The sequence below is a fragment of the Myotis brandtii genome, unplaced genomic scaffold, assembly GCF_000412655.1.
Source record: "Myotis brandtii unplaced genomic scaffold, ASM41265v1 scaffold708, whole genome shotgun sequence".
Lineage (NCBI taxonomy): Eukaryota > Metazoa > Chordata > Mammalia > Chiroptera > Vespertilionidae > Myotis > Myotis brandtii.
Genome location: NW_005370777.1, coordinates 567,931 through 578,975, shown reverse-complemented (window position 1 = coordinate 578,975; position 11,045 = coordinate 567,931). Strand labels below are relative to the sequence as shown.

Here is an 11,045-nt window from a genome sequence, read left to right as displayed (position 1 = left end):
TTTTCTTAGTTTAAAATTGAAAGCATAATTAGCATCATGGGTAGATTTAAAAAAACACTTTTAAAAGATGCATTATTCCTATATAACAATTGATATTTTAGTTTAACAACTCATCGGAGCAAGATACTGGCCCTGCCGAGGCAACCGCAGGTGGGACTCAAAATTCAATAAATCTAGGAGCTTTTTTCATAGCAACATAAATTTATATTAACTGAATTATATTAAGTGAATGATGTTGTAAATATCCAAATGGCCCTTGGCTGAAAAAAGTTTCCCCATCCCTGGAAGATATGAGCTAGAGAGATATGTTAAGAGAGAGTTAAAGTGTGGAGGAGAATAACAGAGAGAGATGACCTCTAGTTGGAAGGGGTCGGGAAAGGTTTCATTGGCATTTTTGCTGGACCTTGAATGATATGTGATGTGATACTGAGTGGCGGTGCAGGAGATAAGGACCGGCAGGAGTGAAGGATTGAGGCAAGGAAGCTCAGGTTCTGCACGCAAAGAAGAGTGAATAATTGAGTCTGATCAGATTAAGAGTTATGGTAAAAAGAGATAAAAAGAAAACATAGAACAAAATGGTTGAGGACCTTAAATGTTGGAGTAAAGATTTTATTCTTTATTTCCTATGTAATGGCCAGACAGAGATTTTTGAGTGGGAAGGGAAAACATCAAACATCAAATTATGCTTTACAAATCTTCCAGAAATATTAGGATAAGCCAGGAAGAGGGTCACCTGGTAGGAGGCAGGAAGTATCAAGGGTGTGACCCCTGCTGCTGGGAGAAATGGAGAGGAAGAGAAGGATCTGGGAAATATATTATTGCAGCCTTTCACCCTTTGAAAGACATTGCGTTGTCAAGAAATGTGGATTCTGGTCCTGGACAGTGTGTGTGTGTGTGTGTGTGTGTGTGTGTGTGTGTAAGGGAGAAGGATTGAATCGGTAACCTCCAAGGCACTATCCAGTCCTACAAGTCTTACTGTTTTTCTTAATTCTTCTCAATTGGATCTTCTGTGCCATAAATTTTTCTGATTGATGCTTAACCAGTCATTTGGCTGGCTACTTAAATATCCTGATTTTTTATTTTATTTTATGGTGGTAAGCATATTTAACATGAAATATACCCTTTTTTAATATATTTTTATTGATTTCTACAGAGAGGAAGGGGGAGGGATAGAGAGTTAGAAATATTGATGAGAGAGAACCATCAATCAGCTGCCTCTTGCACACCCCCTACTGGGGATGTGCCCGCAACCAAGGTACATGCCCTTAACCGGAATCGAACCTGGGACCTTTACAGTCTGCAGGCCGCCGCTCTATCCACTGAGCCAAACCGATCAGGGCTGAAATATACCCTTTTAACAACTATTTAAGTGGTATTGTTGACCGTAGGTGCAATGTTGAACGGCAGATCTCTGGGACTTACTCATCTTGCTTAACAGAAACTTTATGCCCATTGATTAGAAGGAGGAAATAAGTAATTATTAATTAATGGGCAAATATCTTTATTTTAAAGTTGCAATGAGTAATTGACAGTTATCTTGGGAAGGATGAACTGCAGGCTGCTGAATTTTCATAGTTCAGGCTATTGAATGTAAATTGGTGGTTCTCTCTCTGCGGAAAGTTGTTGTGGCTGCGGCCTGTGATGGAAGATGCCTCTCCAGCTTACCTGGCCAGCTATTTGGTCCTGGTGTCCATTCACCATGACAGTGGTCTGTTTAGGAAAACACATTAGTCAAATCTAGCTTTTAAAAAACTAATAAAGTAAAAACAGATGGTGACTCATATGATAAAGTACTTTTAATTTTATACATATGTCTCCAATTATCAAAGAATCTTACTCCGGTTGACGTGTTCTTGGTTTATACATCAAGGGACAGTGGTGCCCTAACCGGTTTGGCTCAGTGGATAGAGCGTCGGCCTGCAGACTGAAGGGTCCCAGGTTTGATTCCAGTCAAGGGCATGTACCTTGGTTGCGGGCACATCCCCAGTAGGGGGTGTGCAGGAGGCACCTGATCGATGTTTCTCTCTCATCAATGTTTCTAATTCTCTATCCCTCTCCCTTCCTCACTGTAAAAATCAATAAAATATGTTTAAAAAAAAAAAGAGAGAGAGACAGTGATGATGAAGAATCTGGCTTGAATCTAGGCTCCACTACTTATTAGCTATATGTCCCTTTTTTGTTACAAATTATTGAAATAGACCCCATAACTAGTTTGATCTCTTTGAAGTCATGGCTAACTTTAATAATTTGTTCTACAAACCACCTTGATTTGATATTAAAAACTCTGTAGGGTGGGGCTGCCTCTTTTTGACTTCATATTTTAACCCAGGTACCTAGTGCATGCCTGGCTTGGAGTGGGTGCTCAACAAACATCTGTGAAATAAATAAGTGGATGGATGGACGGATGGATGGATGGATAGATGGTTTATTATCTGAAGCTGTGAGTCTAGTCCATTTATTTTCTTTTCAGATGGTTCTTCCCCTGAATATAGAACCATTTCACTCACCGCATCAGGTCCAGTCCTGCCCCAGACTCAGGAACCCAAATTGCATCTAATTCTAGGCACTTGGTTCAGCCTTGTGACAATCCCTGCCTTCCTGTGAGTCTTCTGGCAAGTCAGAAAGGCTTGCAAAGTTGATAGTTGAATCTTGGAGAATGATTAGACACTTCTCAAGCCACAAAAGTCTGAGAAAGGCATTCTAAGATATATAGCATTATAAGGTAACTAGAGGCCCCATGCATGAAATTCATGCACTTGGCAGGGGGTGGGGGGGGAGTTGGGGAGGTCCCCCAGCCTGACCTGCACCCTCTCGCAGTCCAGGAGCCCTCAGGGGATATCTGACTGATGGCTTAGGCCCGCTCCCCCCAGACCTAAGCTGTCAGTCGGACATCCTTAGTGCTGCCACAGAGGTGGGAGAGACTCCCACCACCACCGCTGCACTTGCCAGCTGTGAGCCTGGCTCTGGCTTAGTGGCACTCCCCCTGTGGGAGCACACTGACCACCAGGGGACAGCTCCTGTGTTGAGCAGGATCGGGCCAAACTCAGCTCTCCAACATCCCCCAAGGGATCCCAGATTGTGAGAGGGTGCGGGCTAGGCTGAGGGACCCCAGTGGCGCACAGTTGGGGCCTGGGAGGGATGTGGGAGGTCGGCCAGCAGGGGAGGGACTGTGGGAGGGCTCCAGGGCTTGTCTGGCCCATCTCATTCAATCCCGATCAGCCAGACCCCATCAGCAAGCTAACCTACCAGTCGGAGAGTCTGCCCCCTGTGGTCAGTGCACGTCATAGCGAGCGGTTGAACGGCCTTAGCATATCATTAGCATATTATGCTTTGATTGGTTGAACAGACGACCGGACAACCAGGCACTTAGCATATTAGGCTTTTATTATAAAGGATAACATAGAAAGTGCAAAGATGTGAAGGGATGAGAGATTAACCATGTATAGGACTCACAAGTCCTTTAATATTATTAGAAAATAATATTTGTAAAGCTGATATTGTAGTAAGTGCTAGATACTAAAAGACACTGAATGCCAGGACAGTAGTTTAATTTAGTCATTATATAATGGAGTGCCTTTGTAATATTCTGACCAGATGTGACATGACCATAGAGGTACTGTAGGAAGATCTTTCTGGCAGTATTATGAAGGAAGGGTTAGAGAGACTGAGCAAGAAGCAGAGAAACCTGGGAGAAACCAATGCCGCAACTAGGTGAGAAATGGTGAGGGTCTTGCAGGCTAAAAATATGTAATAAAAAATTCTTGCTTGATAACATAAATTTCAGAACTTAAATCTGCAAGTGTTGAAAGGTTCAAAAATGAAGTTTTCCAGTTCTGGCTGGTGTTACTAAGTGGTTAGAGCATCGGACCATGCCCTGAAGGGTTGTGGGTTTGATTCCCAAGGGCATGTGCCTGGGTTGCAAGTTTGCTCCCCATCCCCTGGTCGGAGCACATGCGGGAGGCAACCAATCAATGTTTCTCTCACATGAATGTTTCTCTGTCTCTCTCCCACTCTCTCTCACATGGATGTTTCTCTGTCTCTGTCTCTCTCTCTCTCCCACTCTCCCTCCCTTCCACTGGCTCTGAAAAGCAATGGAAAAAATATCCTCTGGTGAGGATTAACAGGAAAAAAAAAAGTTTTCCAGCATGTGGTCTCTATGGAAAAAATATCCTCTGGTGAGGATTAACAGAAAAAAAAAAGTTTTCCAGCATGTGGTCTCTAAATAAAGATGCATGCCTCTAATTCATAAGATACTTTACCCAAAATTCGACCACGTATTGGGAAAATAAAAAGCATCCAAATTCACATGCTGATTAGTATTTTATTATCTATCATAACTGTTCTATTTATTCATCTTTATGAATTTGCTTCTCCCAGTGGATTTTCAGAACATTGCCTCTTCCCCACACCACATAAAAACCTGATCTTGCCAGGTGACCTTTCAAAATAACTTTTCATTCTTATGCAAATATAACACATTCATATTTGTATTGTACTTTGAATTCCACAGTAACAATGTCTGTTACCCTGTTTATCCCTACACAACTCTTTAAAGAATATAATGTGAGATTTCTTTTCTTGTTCTCCAAGTTCATATGCCTTTCTTTGCTATTATTACATCCCAATTCTATGAACAAACACACGGTCTCCTCAGATACCTTTTATTAATGAGGGTCATAGTGTTTATTTATGTTTACTGAGGCTTCAGAGCATATATCTGACACAACCTGTGGTTAAGTTGTTTCTACATAATTCTACTGCATCAGTATTTTTATTCCCAATGTAGTTGTATGAAAATTAGGTTTTTAAAATGGAAGTTTTATTAAAAATAGGAATAATTATATAATACCATTAAATATGGTATTAAGATTGAAATAGGCTTGTTAACACTGAAAGAATTAATATTTTAACAGCAAAGAAATTAGCAACAACGTCTCACAAACCAAAGAAACTTGTTCTGTTAATTACACATATAACTAACCTCTGAAATTCATAGTATTTTGTGGCCTTTTTGGATCTCCATAACAGACAGATATGAAATATTCAATTAAGTGTTTATCAGGATGACAGTATATCTTGTGATTTTGCAAGGGTTTGTTTTTACACATTTCATTCTGTTAGTATCCCCAGTTGCCCCTGAAGGGGTGCTATGCCACTATTTTATAGATGGGGGAATGGGCTTGGAGAGGCTAGATGACCTGCCCAAGGTCATACAGTTAATCAGCAAAGTGCCATGAGATGAACACAGCTGTTCTAGTCAAAGCCCAGCAGTCTTTTTCTACTGTGTACCTGTTACTTGCTAAGATCTTACATTTGCCAACTATCAGCTGGTAGGGAATATAAAGACTGGTAAGATACGGTTCTTGCCCTTTGGTTAGAGATAAAGTATAAGCACAGCCAGCAATTTTAAATATTTTTTAAGTAATTTATAAAATGAATACAGGCGGTGAGATCAGAGAAAGGAGAAATTCTTACTAGAGTGATAAAGTTGTAGCTAGTTTATAGTAGCTTAATAAAGTATACTGTATGTAGTACACTATGTTTATTTTTCTGCTCTTTAAATACATATGACTTCACTGCTTTAGACTTGGAAACAAATGAAAACAATGATAAGAACTATATTTTCTAAAGAAGTAGATGTAAACTATTGGTTCCAATACTATCTTTGAAATAAAGGTTAAATATAAAGACGGTCAAGGGCATGTACCTGGGTTGCGGGCACATTCCCAGTGGGAGATGTGCAGGAGGCAGCTGATCGATGTTTCTCTCTCGTCGATGTTTCTGGCTCTCTATCTCTCTCCCTTCCTCTCTGTAAAAAATCAATAAAGTATATGTTTGAAAAAAAAAAAAAGAACTATATTTTCTAAAGAAGTAGATGTAAACTATTGGTTCCAATACTATCTTTGAAATAAAGGTTAGAAATATAAAGAAACAAATGATAGAATATTTATAAGAAAAGGAAATGCTTACACAAAGTTTCAAATAGGTAACAGCTCTCCTTTTGCTTTTCAAAATGGTCATGTAATAATTTTGGCATGGACAAATTTGGGGCTCAAATGGTAGGAAGCAAGTTTTCTCAAAATAAGAGAAAGTATTGAAGTAATACATGAGTTCATATTCTCATTAGCCCTCAGCTGTACCCATGAGCCTTTTATATTTATCCCATTTTCAACATTATATGTTTATTTATGTATCTGCCTCTTGCATTAATCTGTCAACTGTTTGAGGATCATTCCCAGCACTATCACAGCACCTGGCACATATTAGATGTTCAAAAATTGGTGAATTTTATTGGGATGAACCTGGGACTTGATAGTCCAAACCCTCTCAATTCCTAAGCACTGGTGAGGTCTAATTTGGCCAGATAACTTTTGGCCACTAGGACTAATGGGAGGTGTGTTATTTATTATATGTTTTCTTATTGTTAATCCTCACCCGAGGATATTTTTCCATTGTTTAGAGAGAGTGGAACAGGGAGAGACACACAGAGAGAGAAACATCAATGTGAGAGAGACACATCGATTGGTTGCCTCCTGCACATGCCCCGAGTAGGGCCAAGGGGTCAAGTCTGCAACCCAGGTATGTGCCCTTGACTGGAATTGAACCCAGGACCTTTCAGTCCACAGGCTGATGCTCTATCCACTGAGCCAAACCAGCTAGAGCTGTTGGCAGGCTTTTACTAAGACCAACACTGTGGCACAAATGACTCTGAGTACAAGTTAGCTGTAGGCTAGAGTCCATTCTCTTAGCATCATGAGAATGTTTCCATTGTCTTAATAGCATCCTTTCCCCCATCACATCTCATAACTATGTCACCTTCATCATAAGAACTAGCAAAATGTAATATTGCCTAATTTAATATGCATTTATTAATCTCCTGCCATGTCTCAGCAGCACGCTGGTTACTAAGGATACAGAGATGAACAAGAAGCATCTGTGGAGCACGCTTTACTGGCAAGGCAGTGTGCCAGGCACTGAGAATAGTTGGTTCCTACTCTCATAACATTTATATGGTATTTCACATTCTAATGGGATGGAAAGAAATGAGTTGTGACAAGTGCAATAGAATTGAACATAGAGAAGGGAGCAACTAATTCTGATACACGGTGACAGAGGAAGCTCCTGAGAGAGAACAAAATTTGCATTTGACCTTGAAACCTGGATGGGGCGTCCTAGCCTAAAAAGGATCCCTTGTATAAAATGCACATTTGTGCAAACACACACACACACACACACACACACACACACACGCACGCACACCTACCTCTGCTCTATTTTTATCTCCAATGAAAACTAGAAAGTTAATTAGGAAATAAAAGACAATTACATTTAAAATAACTTACAACAGCATAGTGTTGATTCTATCAAATAGTTATTCTTTCAAAGAATATTTATTATCATTGACCAGTTAATATATCAATCACAGACCTCTTTTTTAAAAATAAAAATGAAACAAGAAAACATTGGATAAAGAAAGGAAAAGAAGAAACAGAGGAATAAAAATATAAATGGTTTTTCACAACTTTGGACTTTTCGTAGTAGTCTTTATGTTTAAGTTAGAAAATAGTGCCCCCTTGTGACCAAAAATCAGCAAATTGGGCATAAAGAGCCCAATTGAAGCAAACCTTAAGCAAGTCTCCAGGAAGGAGGAAGCAGGAAAATGGGAAAAGACTGCCCCTTCAGGAAGATGTTATTATTACATTTTTACGTCAGAAATTGCTGTTCATAGAGACTTAAAACACTTCTTTGTTCATGTTGTTGTGGTTAATTCTGATTATATTTTATTTATTTTAGAGAGAGAGAGAGTAAGGGGGGGGAGACATCGATTTGTTGTTCCACTTATTAATGCATTCATTGGTTGATTTTTAAATGTGCCCTGCCCAGGGAACAAACCCACAACCTTGGCATATTGGGACGACACTAACCAACTGAGCTATCCAGCCAGGGCTTAATTCTGATTATTGATTCTAATTCAAAAGCAGATTTCTATTTGATCCATCCTGTAGGAAAATAATTTTTAAAAACCCTTCTATTATGTTTTTCTACATCTTCTCTATGTTCACTTTTTTCCTTTAAAACATGTACAAGGTGAAAAATTGTATCTGGAATCCAGTTTTGTCCTGGTTTGGCTCTCCAAAGCTCTATGGCTTTAGGTCTGGTGTGGGATGGAATAGAGCGTCCTAGTGTGGTCCAATCCTGGGAACTCATGTTCTTCCTCTCAGTTCATCCATAGGCCACATCATAGTCTTTTTTTTCCTGTCTCCACATTCCGCTGTCAAAGCTCTTCTGGAGGAATAAACATTTTAACCTATTTTTCTAAAATTATCAACTGCAATTAGATTCTGTTACACTGTAACAGAGATAGCATGTTTGGAAAGTAAGTGGGGGTTTGGAGAGACAAATAAAATAAAAAATTAGGTAGTCAAAGACAATTTTTAAAAATTAAATATTTTAAAATCAGCTGCCTTTAATATTACTCCCAAATTTTCATGGACTATGTAAAATAATGGCACAGTCATGAGTTATTATTTTAGATAACCACAACTAATAGGGATGGAGGGTGGGGGGTGGGGGCAGACTGGAGGGGGTCAATGAGAGAAAAAAGGGGGACATATGTAATACTTTCAACAATAAAGAATTATTAAAAACAAAACAACAGCAACAACAAAAAAACACACACAGCTTTGCATACACAAAGGTATATGAGCTTAACCTAAGATTACGATGAATTGATACTAAGATGGAACTAATGCATTCATCCAATTCTCCTGAATAACAATAATAATAGCTCTTATAATAATTATTGGCTGTAATATTTATGCAGGTTTTACTCTTAGCCAGGCACTCTACATATATTATCTCATATGCTACTATTGTTATAATTCACATTTCACAGATGAGGAAACTGAGGCTTAAAGAGTTTAAGTAATGTGCCCAAGACCAAGTCATAGGTCAGATTTCAAACTCAGAACTGGTTACTACCTCTTAACCACTGTTTGTTGGAAGCCAGGACTGATACTCCCAGGCTCTCTCACACTCTGCATTTTAAGTTATATCTAGTTTGGTCCTGGACAGTCAGTTCAACCGGAAACAGCTGGCTAGAGGGCAGTCTTCAACAGGATGCAATCCTGAAGGTGCTCCACAATAACACTATTATTAAGAGAACCCACGGGAATCGTTTCAAGAATCAAAAGTCAAAGGGGAGAAAAGCGTGGTATTTTGACTAAAGAGAAAGACCAAGGATTTGGTTTGCAATGCTTCTTTAGATTCTTCTAGAGGTGAGGAGTTAGACTTTCTGATTTTGTGAAGTGTAATATCAGATGATACTTGGAATCGTTTCAAGAATCAAAAGTCAAAGGGGAGAAAAGTGTGGTATTTTGACTAAAGAGGGAAAGGCCAAGGATTTGGTTTGTGATGCTTCTGTAGGTTCTCCTAGGGGTGAGGATTTAGACTTTCTGATTCTGTGAAGTGTAATATCAGATGATACTTATATGTTCTAGAATCTGGAATCCAGTTTTGTCCTGGTTTGGCTCTCCAAAGTTCTATGGCTTTAGGTCTGGTGTGGGATGGAACAGAGCGGCCTAGTGTGGCCCAATCCTGGGAACTCATGTTCCCCTCAATTCATCCATAGGCCACATCATAGTCTTTTTTCCCCTGTCTCCACATTCCGCTGTCAAAGCTCTTCTGGAGTGGATCTGTGCACAGAACAGGCACCAAACTAGTATTTGTTGAATCAGTGGAGGAAGTAACGCAAAGGAGCCTTAACTTACAAAGTGGGGCAAGCTAGATAAAGAAAGAAGGAGGATATTTCAAGTAGAGAGAACAACATGTATAAAACCTGGATAATGTGCCCTGGCCAGGTGGTCAGTTGGTTCAAGTGTCGTCCCATACACCAAAAGGTTCTGGATTTGATTCCAGGGAAGGGCACATATCTTGGTTGTGGGTCGATCCCCAGTCAGGGCAAGTGTGGGAGGCAACCTATCAATGTTTTTCCCACATTGATGTTTCTCTCTCGCTCTTGCTCTTGCTCTCGCTCTCTCCCTTCCTCTCTCTAAAAATTCAACAAAAACATATCCTCAGGTGAGGATTAATTTTTAAAAAACTGGGCGATGGGAACTGTTTAGGAACTGCAATGGCTGGAGTAAAGGCCGTGAGATACAATGGGAAGGTTGTGCAGCTTAGTCACAGCTACGAGCCAGGACGCTGGAGCCTGCAACTTTTGGTTTGAATCCTGGCTCTCACCAGCTGTGTCTTTGGGCAAGTTATATAACCTCTCTGTACCTATCTCATGGTATGTTAGAAAGATTAAAAGAGCTATAACATAAGAAGTGTTTGGAACAGTGCACTAAATAATTGTGAATTCCTATGATTCTCATGTGGGCGAGTAGTGGGTGGTGGGGTAGGCAGGGGACAGGTCCTGGAGTTTCCTATGTAAAAAGGGAGAACATTTATGCCAGAAGCCATGGAGAATTTTTGAAGGTTTGTAGGAAGTGGGGAGTCAGGGTGTGATTTGAATTTTGGAAAGGTAATTCTGAGATGGGTAGAAGGAGACTAAACTGAAGACAGGAAGACCAGTGAGGCGGCCATTGCAGTGCTCCCGATGAAGAGGATAAAGACTTAAACTAAGTTAATTCCAGGTGCAGTGGAGAGGGGAGGGAGAGTTAGCAGGTCTAACCACAGGAGTCGGCCCTGACCACGTGAGAGGGAGGCTGAATCTCAGTGTCAGGTGGGGCTTCGGGGTGGTGAGGGTAGCAATCACTGAGAGTGGGAACAGTAGGAATGAGCTGGGTTTGCAGGAAGAGGAAGAGTTTCATCTTGTTCATGGTGTCTTAATCTTGGACATGTTGAGTTTGCAGAGAACAGCCAAGCACCAATGCCTAGTAGGTGATGGATGAACAGGTTTGGTAATTCAGAGAGAGATCAGGCCTCTGATAAGAACTCTAAACATTATTAAGTGAAGCTGTTTACACTTCTGGGCGGAAGAACAATAATTGGGGGGTGGTTATTTAAGATGCTATCTATGCCTTGATTATAGATATTAACTA

General features: G+C 40.2%; 1 protein-coding gene across 5 annotated transcripts in view; it reads left to right on the top strand.

Moving 5' to 3' along the window:
• Nucleotides 1–11,045, top strand: part of NR1H4 (nuclear receptor subfamily 1, group H, member 4) — a 59,281-nt gene that overhangs the window by 41,953 nt on the left and 6,283 nt on the right. The gene's annotated exons all lie outside the window — the stretch shown is intronic.